General features: G+C 40.7%; 1 protein-coding gene across 3 annotated transcripts in view; it reads right to left on the bottom strand.

Moving 5' to 3' along the window:
- The window catches only part of elmo1 (engulfment and cell motility 1 (ced-12 homolog, C. elegans)), a 153,509-nt gene extending 142,245 nt beyond the window's left edge, over window positions 1–11,264 (bottom strand). For all 3 annotated transcript variants that reach the window (XM_088928650.1, XM_088928654.1, XM_088928652.1), the window contains exon 1: window positions 10,874–11,264. The gene's annotated coding sequence lies outside the window, so the exon portion shown is untranslated. The remainder of the gene's footprint in view (window positions 1–10,873) is intronic.
- Between the last annotated feature and the right edge of the window lie 3,669 nt (window positions 11,265–14,933).

The following is a 14,933-nucleotide window of genomic DNA, read 5'->3' as shown; positions in this document are numbered from 1 at the left end:
CCAGTCCATCACAGGGCACGCACAGACACAAACACGCACAAACTCAGTCCAGGGCAAATGTTCCCAAAGCCAATTAACCTACCAGTATGTCTTTGAACTGTGGAAGGAAACCCTCACAAACACGAGGAGAATATACAAATTGCTACAATCAGCCCTACTGTGACGGCGTGGGGTATGTGCAGATGTAGTGGCCGTTTGCCACGCCTCCACCTTCCTGTGCTGCACTGATAGCGAAGGAGAAATGATATTGGGAGCACCTGTCGGTAAAGAGAAGGCACATGGCATCATGCTCCTTGACAATCTGGCACCATGTTTCTCCTGAACCACCATCCAGTGTTTCCCATTGGAGTCCTCCTTGCCTTTTCCCTGTTCCTGTTTCCCTACCTGCCTGGACTTTTCCTGTTGTTTCTCCACTTCCTGACGTGCCATGACTCCAGCTGGGGCCCATCTGTTGCTGTGCTTCCCAGAACAGATCCAGTTTGAACAGTGTGGCAAATGTGTCCTCTGTGGGCTCACTGCTCAGCCTGGTTTAGGGTGCCCTTTCAGTAAACCTACTCCACACGGTTCCTGACCCCGGTAGTTCTCCCCTTCCTCAACCGCGGGACATCGCTCTGGTTCTGGTTCCCAGAGGACGGACTGTTCGGCCTGGTCCAGGGTGTGCCTTCTGTAACCCATGCTGGCAGAACGTGCTTGGTCTCTGGAGAAACGCACGCCCTCCTCAGCCCATTTCCTGTCGCGTTCCCCGTAGACCACCCTGACGACATGCGCCGCCTCCAGCCTGGACAGCCCAGCCTCCAGGTGCAGAGGGACCAGCCCTGTCCCGTCCCCAGTTCTCAATCTCGTGTCCATCCCTTTGAAGCCGAGTCCATTCTGGAGCATGGTAGCCAGTCTGCCTGGATGGCGACGCCCTTGCTCTTGGGTTTATAATACCCACTTTCCTGCCTGCACTGTCCTGGCGGGGCAGTGCAACACAAACTCCACACAGATAACACCTCAGGAACTGAACCTAGTGCCCCAACACTGCAAGACAGCAATGCTAACCACTGTGCCTCCCTTATTTTTAATTTCAAGAGCACAGAAACTCAACAGTATTGTCATGGCTACTACTTTGTTTTCCAGCCATCTGGGTTCTGCGTTTCGCAGAAGAAACCACTTCACTCACTTAAATACCTGAAACGGCACACGACAAAACAATTTATGTAAATTCTTTAGACACGAATGCTTCCCATGATCCCGTTGATTTCTTTTCCGAAATCTACGGTCACGCACGCTTTCCTACCTAAGTGGAATCTTCTTCATCCAAAAGGAAGTGGAAGGACTTGCTTCCTAAAATCCTGGAAATGCATAGTTGAAACAATGCAGAAGAGAGCAGCTCTGAGCAAAGCTATTGCCACAGAGTGAGTGAGTGAGTGAGTGAGTGAGTGAGTGAGTGAGTGAGTGAGTGAGTGAGTGAGTGAGTGAGTGAGTACACTGTTACTTTGTCATAAATATAAATTTCAATATGAAAAACTATAACCGACCTGATTTTGAGGCCTGACAATTCTAACTTACTTTTTCAAATTAGGTTAAACCTAATTTTCTGGACTTCACAAAAGTCTGGCAAAATGGTAATAACCCCTGTACAACATTTTGTGAATCAACAAAAGCATCCTCTGTAAGGGCTGATTCACTAATGAGAAAGTGGTTAAATCACTGCAATTCACAGAGCTGATTAACTGGGCTCTTTGCTTGAAAAGTTCCATTTCTCACTTCCGCATTTAGAAGCGGGAACAGTTCCCTTTTGCCTATCCCGAACATTTTAAAAGATATAAAAGCGCTTTTATATCAGCGTCACAAAAAAGGAGAAAGGCAACAAATAAGAACTGAACAATTTGTTTAAGTCAACATCCACTTGGAGAAGGGTGTGAACATGTAACGTTACTTTGTAAGAGGATAATCCACTTTGAAAGCTTGGCTCCAGCACTGCACAGCAGTACCTGCAACGAAGCAGAGCATCAGGCCTACATTTAAGAACTGCTGCAGTGTGCATTTAGGTCTCCCAAGAACACAAATTATCTTCAGATTAATGTATTTATCTTTATTATTTCTCACAGAATAAATCAAATGGAGACCAAAAACTTAAATCTAGCCCTGAAAGGAAATACTAGAAAGTACAGCACTATGAACCGATTAAGCCTTTCCTGCAAACTTGAGATTCCCCTAAACCTAACGTCTGCATCGCACCTCCTGTAGACTGTTTAATAACAAAACAAAAGCTTCTAACATCTACACGGGAGACACAATCAATTCAACAGCTGTTCGCAGTAAAATAAAGTAGAACTTACACATGATAATTTAATCCGATAATTTAATGGTGCACTTGCCTCATTACATTAAAAACCAAACATGTTTTAATTAAACTAGTCTTTGTTTCCCCTGGGGCAAGTACGATTCTTAAACATAAGACTTCAGACTTTAATGGCTGCTCAGTTCAATAGCTAATTACGCATGATGTAGACATAGCAGTTGACAGGACCATTTTATTTACGATCACGTACATTTAATATTGTGGTTGCCCAACAACAGATATCACGGGCATACCTAAGCCAGAGAATTTTTCACTGTTGAATTCAAACTATTTGCTACAGCAGTCAAGACACACAACCATGCCGAAATGCAATGATCATAAAAGAGCAGAACTGCTGTTCTTAAAATACATTCGGATCAGTGTTGCAGAACATTGTGCATTATAACAGTTCAAAACTGTCTGCGCCAGGAGAGATTTAAAATGCGCTTTGTAACCTTTGATGGTATCTCAGTGCTCTACTATCACATTTATCCTTTAAATGACAAATCATTTCATTACTTTGTTTGCATACAGCTTAAGGAGTCACTGAAACACCCTGACAAATTATACCTCATTCAAAATTTATAACAAGCTTTAAAAAAAATTAAAAAATCATTAGGCACATATCTGAAATTGTAGATATAACTGCATTTAAATCATGCAAAGACTGACATATTTTGAAGCTGGCGCAAGGGCGAGCTCTTTTCCGCAGTCCCCCAGGGGCTCTCGGATCAGATGTCATGGATTTGCATAACATAAGATTCAGCTACAGATGTTAGGAGTCAGCAAAATGGCTACTCAATGCTCAAGGTATGTGAAACAGAGTGACCTTTTAAGCTGCCCCGCTAATCCTGTTATTGGTGAAGCAGCAAATCATAAGCGTGCAGTTCTGCACCGTGACCATAACCAAGAAAAACTGTAGTTTGAGGCAGTGTTTATTTATTGTCCACAGGAACACTATTCTCTTTGTCCTTCTAAACTGGGCACTGTGAACACTGCGAGTTTATGAGCATTTTCATGGTCACGAGCCTGGTACAGCCTGCCTTTCCTTCCATTCTCTTTCAGAAGTCTTTAAAAGTTCAACACGGTGAAGCCTGCAGCATTTTAGTTCCACGGGTTAAGGTATTACTTGTGGGCAGCAGATGTTTATAAGTCACATTACCATGACGCAAGGAACCTGGAACAGAGGCACTAAATTCAAGCACCACAACGTCAACAGTGGCTCCTTGAACTACATCCTTAAGCCCCAGCTGTGGCCCATACTTCACACTCCTGCCCTCAGCCCTCAGCACGCTGGGCACATTCCAAAACCCAGCACTGCTGCTTCGCTTACGTCCCTGACATGTCTCACCACTGAGTCATGGGACTAATGGGTTTTGTTTGCAAGGACAGCTCAGGGAAGCATATTCAGAATATTGTTTCACAACTGTTCAGCATTTCTGGCAAAACGCGTTAAAATAACTTGGACTCTGTCTTATTATATAATCGGGTTGTTTTTTTTTTAACCAAGTGGTGCCCCCCACTCTGCTACCCTTGTGTAAAAACAAAACAAACCACGTGGATTACAATAACTGCCCTTATTTTGTTTCATAATTTTAAAAAAAAACATAATTTACCGTACTTTTTAATTCAATCAAAGGGCAGATATCCCCTGCTTCTCCTTTATGAAATGAAAACTCTTTCAGAAGCACTGATGAGACCTGTAGAGGACAGGGCAGGCACAAGTCTCTCTCTCATATCATTTAAAACAACTAAGCTTTCGGACGGTTTAGCAATTCTGTTAAACATTTAGACATGCGAAAAATGCACTGATAATGAATGATACTCAAATTCACATGAAAATGATATTACATGGTACTGTTGGTCTTGAAAAAACAAAATAATGAATCTAATGACAGTCAGTATAGCTCTATTTTGTCGGTATAAGCCAAAACACCCACTTAGTGCTGAGGGTCACCACAATGATGTCACTGTCGCCACGGTTCACAGATCATGTACAGGGATCAATGAAAACAAAGCTAGAGAACCAGGAACTAATGTTTCTACATAAAAGAAAGGAGTAAGAAGTAAATTAGCTCTGAAAGTTTACCTGACACCACTCAAGGTATTTCCCTTTTTATGAATACAGTTGTGCTTTCTGGGGACAAAAAAAAGAACTATTGTACTTGTTCCCTTTACTTACAAAAAAAAAGTGCAGTTCATCCAGCTATGAAAATGTTAGCTTGACCTTGTCACTGCCAGACAAGCTGAAAAGCTTTCCATTTCTTGAAGGTTAAAATAACATCAACAACAAAAAGAAAACATTGTCAGTTCTCTTCCGTTACAATGTAAACCATGATGACATCAAGAATCTTGTCACTGTTTGCAGATTTGGCATTATACGGTCCAAATTCTGTAACAAAGTGTGCAGCAGGCAGTCATGTTGTGAGGATATTGCCAACTGAGAAATACAAGACAGCTCAACTGGATGGAATTCCTTCTTTCTGTGTATGGAAGAAAACTTTTTTTGTCCGAGCGATTTTAACAACAGCTCATGTTAAGTCTATGTCCATTTAACTGCAATATTGCACAGAGGATGCCATTCAATAAACTGTCTTGATTTCAAAACAACAGAATCAGAGGTGAGTCAAAATGCTGTGACACATATTGATCTAATAAAAAATGCTTTAACAATACAGAACTTTTAAGGCACAAGAAAGAAAAGTATACAACTACTCTATGGTTTGGTTTGAGAGATTACAGTTTCAAACACAACCTGGGTCATTACCAATCTGTATTGAGCAGCATCGTTAAGACAGTGAATTGGTGTAATCGCATTTTGGTGATAGGCTAGCTACAACAAACTATATTGTTGCTTGTCTGAGAATGACAGACAGCTAAAGAGCTCAGGCAATAACAAAAACCTACACTGACTTAATCAGTACATATAGTACCTTGCAAAAGTATTCAGACCCCTGCACAATTTTCACATTTTGTTGCTTTAAAGCTTACAGTCACACAACACTTTCAAGAATTTAATATTTTCATATACAACAGTGACTCCACATGTTCAAAGTGACAAATAAAAAGTAAACATGATTGCGTGTGCATAGTTGTCCTTGTCTGCTTGTGCTTGTGTCCTGCGATGGACTGGCATCTCACCCAGGGTGTGCCCTGCCCGTGCACCTGTTGTTCACCAGGACAGGTTCCTGCTTCCCTGAGACCCTGAACTGGATGAAGCAGTTAGAAGATGAAAGGATGTTTAGAGTTCTTTCATGACGAAAGAAGAAAGACCACACCTTACTCATCATTATGCACAGATTTAGTTCAGAATCTGAAAGTTTGAGTAGCACCATATAATTCAACAAATGTAATGTAAAGAGTGACAAAGAACATTCCAAATTTAGGGTGATGAAAACAAACCTTCATCTTCATCTTTTAAGATAAGATAAGATAAGATCACTTTATTATCCATACACAATTTCTTGCATTAGGAATTTGTCTTTTCGCATACCCCAGCTTGCTCTCCATGAGACACACATGCAGACAGGGAGAGAGAAGCCTGGGGTCAGAGCGCAGGGTCAGCCATTTATACGGCGCCCCTGGAGCAGCTGGGGTTAAGGGCCTTGCTCAGGGACCCAACGGAGTAGGATTCCTCTGCCGGCCGCGGGATTTGAACCGGCAACCTTCTAGGCACAGGCGCAGATCCTTAGCCACAGTGCCACCACTCCGCCATCTTAAGACCTCTTGTGAGGACCAGAATAGACGGCACACATTTATACCCACCTGTCTTCCTTTGTAATAACCATTTATTGCATTGTATGGTGGTATTTGGATTTCCCACTGCATTTTAATTGTCATTTCATCTGTGTTCTACTGTGTTATGTGATCGCACTGTTATGTCCTTCATCTTATCATCCGCCATCTTGTGAGGGGCTACAGACTCTGGCCCTATCAGGCTGCAACACAGTCTTGCCCTGTCCATCAGGGGGAGCCAGAGCGAGAATTTAGAGTTTATTCCATGAGCATGAACGTCAGGAAAGACATTCTCTAAACTGCGTTTCTCAGTGTAGAAGAATACCTGCAGGACAGGCCAGAGTTTGGCTTTGATCATTTCCTTAATAAATAATTTAAATACCTTTTTGAACATCTTTCTAATAAAACCTAATGACCTCCCCGTAGCAACCACTTCTATGTTCCCAGTCAGTTATTTTCTCTCTTGGACACACCCAGTGAGACAGCTCATCAGTCTGGTTACTGAAAACATTCATTTGCACTTGTAGTGCTTTGGTTGTTGAATATCCCCCAGCAGGTCTTACAGCATGTACTGTTCTCTACAATTGCTCAGGACCTGTGAAAGAATGTTATACTTGTCTGACTGAGAGAATTCAAACAGGCAGGTAAGAGCTCAGGCAAAGCAAATACCAGAACAGAAGCTGTGCACCACACAATCTACACATTCTGTTTCTATGAAGTAGATTCATCCATACATCCATTTTTTCTGGGCCGGGGGTGGGGAGCTCGAGCCCATCCTGACAAGCAAAAGGTGCAAGACAGAATACACCCTGGATGGGACACCAGTCCATCGCAGGACAGGCACAAAGACACAAACACAGACAGGCATACACTCACACCTACCAGTATGGACTGAGGGAGGAAACCCACTCAAATACTGGGAGAACATAGAAACTCCAAGCAGATAGTACCCTTGAAATTGAACCATTGGGCCTCCGCACTGTGAGGCAGCAATGGTTACAACTGTACCACCACACCTTACTCATCATTATGCACAAATTTAGTTCAGAATCTGAAAGTTTGAGTAGCAGCGTATAAATTCAACAAATGTAATGTCAAGAGTGACAAAGAACATTCCAAATTTAGGGTGATGAAAACAAATCTTCATCTTAATCTTTTAAGATCAGATAAGATCACTTTATTAACCATACACAATTTCTTTAAGATAATGCCCACCATAGTAGATTTATTCAATCCCTTAAGAGACTTCACAGGAAAGTCTGCCTCTCAAAGTCTGCATAAAAAACACCCTTCATCAGCATTAGATACTGAAGTGCAAAAGAACATTCGCCTTAAATGCATCCTTTACTTTGTTCCATCTGCAAGCGTATCTCCTTTCAGGTCATATGCAAGTCAAAACTGTCGTTCAGTTAAATTATCAGTATTGGTATACACCAGAGAGAAGCACGATCAAATAACTTCTGGCGATTAAATCAATAACATAACTAATTTGAAATCGTTCATATTAAAAATCATTAGTTCTGTAACTGTTATTAGAAAAATCAACCACAAGGACTTCAATGATTTTCGTACCTAACAAAAACGCTAAAGGACAACATCCTTGAGGTTTTGTTTCAAAGTCAAGAGTACCACTGCATCTCTGGAAGCAGTACAGAATGTTCAGCCGCAGGTGACAAGAACAAAATGGCTGCCAAGAAGTCAGGGTGTAATGAAAACTCTACTAAATCTCTTTTAGAATTCATATTACTTTCACAAAAAGGAGGTGTTGGAAGCTTTACATTAATGTATTTTAAATCTAATGATTAATCACAGAAAAAAGATTCACACCATCAAAAGAAAATGATGCATTGCCCTCACTGACAAATTCATTTTCCCTCGTGTGAATTGTAGAATTTTGAGAGCATCGCCACCCTGCCAGAGATTTCAGGTGTGCTTCTATAGACTCTGAAAAGGATTTTTTTAAGCATCTCTGGATTTCCAGCATATTCAATTATGAACATCACATTCACACGTAACTGAAAGGCTTCATTAAATGCTAAGGTACCTAAACCTTTATTGCCGTATCTAGCTGTCTGAATGGCAAAAGAGAGCCAAGAAGTTATAAATAAGAAAGAGGAGTACAGAATTTAGTTTATAATTTAGACAACGTTAAGAACATATAAGTATCCTGTACTACTGATTTTTACACAAACAAATGACTCAGCTACTACAGCATGTAACTCTACGTGTACAACTAAATGTAGTGCCTTGGAGATGAACACCATCCAAAAGAATTGAATTTTTTAGTATTCCATAGAAATATTAATCATTTTGCAATAGTAAGCATCACACGGGTTCGATATCGTACTCAAAGAGAAGGCATCTTTGACCTCATGATGGGGTAATTGAAGCGAAAAAACCCCATAAAAGTTTACTTTTAATCTTTCAACCACTTCAGAGGAGGCATGACAACTCTGCAATGCTTATGAAATGCCTCTCAGCTCCCACACTGTCAGCCTCACATCTGTGCACAGTGTGAAGCAAAAGCAGCTTCAAGCCTGATATTTGGCAAAGCTTAATAATCAAAGTGATACTCATCTAATCAGAGGCAAAGCTCACTATCAGATCTCATTTTCAACTGCAATTAAGAAAAACATTTTCAAGCCTGGAACAACCAAACACTGCGGATGAGAACAAACCAGTGACAGGAAAAGACGAGAAATCTGTTTTTCAACCTGGGTCACTGCTTGGCCTAGTTATAAACCCTAGCATATCGGTCACAATGTTCCAAATCTCCCAAAACATTTTTAGAATGTGTGACAGAAATGTAAAAGGGCTCTTGCATTAGGTGTGTACACCAGCTTATTTCAAAGTTTTCGTAGGTATCCTTTGAAATGGTGCTCGAGTTTTCGTTCCACATTATGCCTTTTTAATGCATAGTCCAATGCTACAGTAGGTGCGTCACAGACATATGAAGTTGGGGCAAAGGGTTTCCTTCTACTGTATGTGCATCTTCAAGAAAAATGGTATTTTATTTCCCCGGACAGAAGATTCTGGGGACTTCTTGATTTTTGAGCACTGAAAATAAGAAGTCCAACTGCCTTCACACTCAACGCTCCTCTCCCTTCGACTACTACAACTCCCACGCCCTTCTCTGAGCAAGGCCAGTGTGGTCGCCATGGCTCCTGGCCACACCAGTTTCACAATGGGAGAAGCTCTGAAATGAATGGGCTGTCACTGCCTAGTTACTTATTACTGTCTGGGCAGGGTACGATCCTGTCTCCCTCTCTTTAATACAATACGCTGGAACCTCAAAACGGAGCAGCATCAAATTACACGTCTGAGGACAATTACAATTTTATACCAAGGGTATCATTAAACAGATATTAAAAACACTCAAGAATGGTACACTGAAAGGCCTTTTGGATTCTAAAAATACATTTAGAATTTTTTAGGTATGTACAATGGTTTGAGGTTTCATGTCTTCACAGAGCATTTACAACTTGAACGAGACTGGGGTGTAAAATGTTGCTTTGTATGGAATAAACACATTGGACCATACATCATGGAACATGCAAAGATATGGGTTTATTGCTGTTTTAAGCACACGCAGGTAAGCGAAACCACACGCAATGAGCAAGTCATTTTGACGTGGGGCAATGCTATTACTATAAAGGGGTACGTTAATATAATAAAGACTTTATATATTGTAATCCAATACTGTCCAATTTACTTTCTACAGTACTGCCAGACAGAAAGCATCCTCACGTTATCCAACACTTTAGTAGGATGGATAGAAAGTACCGCGCAAACTGAAGAGCACATATTAAAGTCTAACGCAAACTAGATGAGTGAAACCACCTCTTTATTTATTTCTTTTAATTTCCTAGCTCATGTTTGAAGAAAGAAGCCTTTAATTAAGGCAAGGCTTGATGCCTATAATCACGTTAATGTTCACCGGTATTAAAACACTGTAATTCCACCAGCGATTACGAGTCCGATTAAAAACATTCTTTACACATCCGTGGCATTTTAGTAACATATTTGTTTGAAGCATTCGTGTGCAAGTATTATAATACAATACAATGTGAACTTTTGTGCTGTACGTTTGCCTCTACAATATATATTCGCGTTTTGAACGTGACGTACTTCTTTTTTCCCTCATTCATTTAAAAAATACACAAAAAAAACACAAAGGTCAGATGGCTAATTCTAAAACCCATTCATACTTCAGTAATAATTCTTTATGAAGGTATTTGTTAAATAACACGGTCTCTTATTGAGGCTCAGTCACGCTAAACCAACCTATTGCGCCCGATACACGCGAAAAGTCAAACTTCTGTCCCGGCAGTAAACTGTCCTATTTGGTGATTACTTCAACTCAATCTCCGCCAAATCACCTAAGTGCTCATCCTGAAAACTCTAAGCAAGTACTTAGGAGTTGACTCAAATCGAGTAACTAAAGATAAAATTGCTCGTAGTGCAATATGTCTGCATAGTTTAAAAGGGTATCAGCAAGGCACACTGTCCTGAACAAATGTTGTGCGTGGACTATATAATTTGAATAATTCTGCCAGGTACACAAGTGAAATAATACATCCTTACGGCACGCTGTGTGCGCATTTCGCTGCGGTCCGCTATAAAAGAAATAATAACTGCACTATGATACACACTATCAAGTACAGTTTCGAAACAAACATTTTTATGTAAATCACATACCGCAACCCCCCTCCCAACAGAATGAAAACATCAACCGTGAAAGGGCATGTGCGTGCGCTTCGCCCCGCAGATAGCTGGCACTTTTGTGAATGAGTAACATTTACGGCCACTAACCTTGATAAACAAGCCGACTGCTTCACGATTGTAGAGATGATGTCCGGAGTTTATATCGCTCGCCCTCTCCTCGGCTTCTGCAGCTTCTGCTGATGTTTTCACTTCCTCTTTCCTCCTCCTCTGGCTGGTTAGAGTCCTCCGAGTAACGACGTGAGGGACATTGACCAATTACATTGCAACGAGCGCTGACAATTGAATAATCTAGTGTCCCTTCTTGTAATGTGGTCCAGTTACATTGCAATTTTGCCAGTACTGCGAACTTTGTCGTCCGTACTGCTGCCACTTTAAAGAGCGTCGCGATGAATTAAATCCCTTTGAAGTCGTATCTTAATGCCAATGTTTTGGTGCATTTGTATTCTGATACCAGACTGGTGCCAAACGAAGCGTGTCTGTCCAAAACTTTAAAACGTGTTCAGATTCAGAAGACTGCAAAATACCCTCCCCCCCCCCCGATTGATTTCAGTTTTTGCAGGTATTGTATTTCTTGGTTTTAAATTGCAGCCTCTTAACATTATTCATTTGTCATTGCGGCTCCTCAGCTTGGCCATTCATTTTAACTGCGCTGTTTCCAAACATGCCTAGAAGGGTTCGAGGCGAAATGTTTTTTTTTATGAATTATATCCAACTTCAGTGTTACCCAAATCTAATTATCTTGCGATACAGTACCTTGGATGTCTTTGTTTATACCACGGAAAGGGGTGTGTTTTTCCGTTTATTTATCTGATGAAGTTCCTCCCACAGATAAATTCTGGTTCTCCTTTGGGGAAATATGTGTGACTGGCACCAAGCTCATTGTCGATCTTCTAAAAGCAATAAGGCTTTTATTCCAGCAAGTTTTAAAATTGGTGTAATTAGTGAATGTAAAGATAATAGTACAGTTAAAATGGGTCGGCAAAAAATCGCTTTATTCGTTTGTCTTTATAGAGTCGATCGCAAAAGCCACTGAGGAAGACTGATATTGAAGACACCAAGAGGGACAGCCCATTGACCGTCTAGTGTTACACAAACCAAAGTGAAGGATTTAGGAGTATTTGGGCTTCATCGGCTGCTGCGAAACCTCTCCTTCACATTTTCGACGGCGATAAACGCTTTTAATATTATCTTTTATAAAAAAAAAATGAATGCGTTTAAAAACAATACGTATCAACGCCCTCCCACCCTCCCGATATCGGATTTCTCTTTAACATTACGACACGTTAATGTATGAACAAACGTTTGATGACAATGCACAAAAGTGTATGAACGTTTTGAAACGTGATATATAATTTAATTTAGCAAGAACTGAAATACATATTAACAAGTTCTCAAATAGAAGACTTTAAGACATGAATGATTTATATTCGAGCGTCCCCGGGGTGAGGGTGAGGGTGCTCTCACGGGAGCCCACAAGTGATCCAGACGTCGATAGCTTGAGCCTGAATCTTCCTGCCTGGCTGGCTGACTGACTGACACCCGCATTCCCCAAGCGAGGGCGCACATTTGGTTCGCAGCTGTTGTAGCCGCAAACAGACCCATAAATACACAATTGGCGATTGTTAAAACAATCTTAAAGATATTGCGTCTTACACTGTATTTCCAGGTTCATCCACACGGAAGGGCAAACTAAACCTGGTTAAAAAAACACAGAGGGGGTGCAGCTTATGCTCGAACAGTCCTACAAAACTAAGTGAGGCAAAAAAAAAACACGTTATTTAAGAGACCGCCAGTGCTAATTACCGACTCCGCATCACTTCTTGCAGTTCATGCAGTGTTGTTTTTGTCTAGCCTCCTTATAACCCAGGCTTCCAACTTAATTTGAACTATTCCCTGAGCTCTAACTCACTTTGAAGATCAGTTTTTTTAAGAACACACCGTGGTGCTCCCACATCCTAACAACGTAGGTTACACCTACATCCAAACACCTACATATTGCAATTCAGGTTGCTACTGACTTCATACATATTCATGTGTGCGTGTCCTTTCAACGACATTTTACCACTTGCATAGTCTACACGATGAAAGAAATGAAGAAAAGAGGAAGGCGCTGTCACACATTACGCAAGAATATGAAGGTTAGGTGTCACTGAAAAATCACAATTTATTCCAAATCAAACTTCAGATCTTAAATTTCGCTGAACATAAAGTAGGTTACTATGAGGGACAGAAATTCTGGATCATTTTAATAGTACTATGGTATCAACGATAAATCATTTATGCAGTAGAGCTTTGAAGGTTAAATATAAAACAGGCATATTTCTATGGAATAATTCTCAAGAGACACTTGAAAACAGATGACCTTAAATTTGCAGTACAGTATATAGGCACACTAGCATTAATGGTGATGAAAGTCAAGAATTCTACAGTACAGCCCTCATCACTGACATCTCATGTCATGTTTTCCGAGTGAAAAGTCCCACAACTCCAAAGATTTAGAACTGTCATTCAATAACTGAACTACATTTCTCAGAAGGAAGTATTACTATTTGCAGGAAAGATGTATAACAGCCTCTTACTGCTCTTATCTTCCAAGCAGAGCAACAACATTGAGGTGCAGGCATGATGGTGTGCTGTACCATTCCTGATGATAACCTCTGTTGGTAATAATAATAATAATAATAATAATAATAATAATAATAATAATTGTTCCTTACACTTATATAGCACTTTTCTGGACACTCTACTCAAAGCAGCTTACAGGTAATGGGGACTCCCCTCCACCACCACCAATGTGCAGCCCCACCTGGATGATGCGACGGCAGCCATAGTGCCCCAGAATGCTCACCACACACCAGCTCTCAGTGGGGAGGAGAGCAGAGTGATGAAGCCAGTTTATAGATGAGGATTATTAGGAGGCCATGATTGGTAAAGACCAATGGGAAATTTTGCCAGGATGCCAGGGTTACACCCCTACTCACCTTGAGAAACGCCCTGGGATTTTTAATGACCACAGAGAGTCAGGAGCTTGGTTTTACATCTCATCTGAAGGACGGCACCTTTTTACAGTACAGTGTCCCTGTCACTATACTGGGGCATTAGGACCCACATAGACCACAGGGTGAGTGTCCCCTGCTGGCCCCACTAACACCTCTTCCAGCAGCAACCTTAGTTTTTTTCCCAGGAGGTCCCTCAACCAGGTACTGGCCAGGCTCACACCTGATTAGCTTCAGTGGGCTGGCAGTTGTGAGTTGCAGGGTGATATGTCTGTTAGCTGCAAATACCCATACATCACCTTATATATATATATCATATATATATATTTGATAATCTGTTTAAGCCTAGGGCACATCTTTCATATAACAGCCTGTATCCGTGTAAAGACTGCTACATGTTTATGTTAAAAACAGGAACAGCAAAACACAACAGCATAATAGCATAAACCAAAAACTGAAACTTTTTTCTCTTTAACCTCTCTCTCATACAAATAAAAGAAAACACACAAACTTCAACAATCTTTTTTGTGTGAACTAAACAGTTCTATACACATACTGTATACTGTAATAAGTAACAGAGTATGGCTCTGTTATTGCTTTTTTGTTTTTATTCGACACAAGTGCCATCAAATAAAAATATGCTGTTGTTATGGCAATACTACACATCAAATTATCATTTTACTGTCATGAGTTATTAACCACAACAATTAGGAATAAAGCACAGTGATAACCTCATTGCAACCTACATACAAACTCAATAACACCGATAAGCATGGTGCACAAGGCCACATTAAAAACCTGTTCAGTTGAGATATGAGCTGCCAGCAACAGAGCCTTTTAAATTGTGCATGTGTTTACAATCATGTGACCCAGGACAGTTCTATTAGTCCTTGTACATCAGTTCTGCTTTACAGCAGTTTCAACTCCAGCTTCATAAATTATAATCCAGCTGAAACACAGAGAGGCATTCCACCAAATAAAAAAATACACAGAGAGTTTAAAATATGGAGTTGGCAATTGACTCATCCAAGTCAGCCAGACGTTAAATTAAGTATTTTGATTGGCACAACTGAAATACAGTTTTCCATCTGCAGTTTTGTTATGGTTATGGAAAAGTTTATATGAAATGGTCAAAAAATCGAAACATAAAT

This window comes from Atractosteus spatula, chromosome 12 (assembly GCF_055471065.1).
Source record: "Atractosteus spatula isolate fAtrSpa1 chromosome 12, fAtrSpa1.hap1, whole genome shotgun sequence".
NCBI classification, from domain to species: Eukaryota; Metazoa; Chordata; class Actinopteri; order Semionotiformes; family Lepisosteidae; genus Atractosteus; species Atractosteus spatula.
Note: the sequence above shows the minus strand (reverse complement) of the source record. Positions and strands in the feature narration are given on the sequence as shown.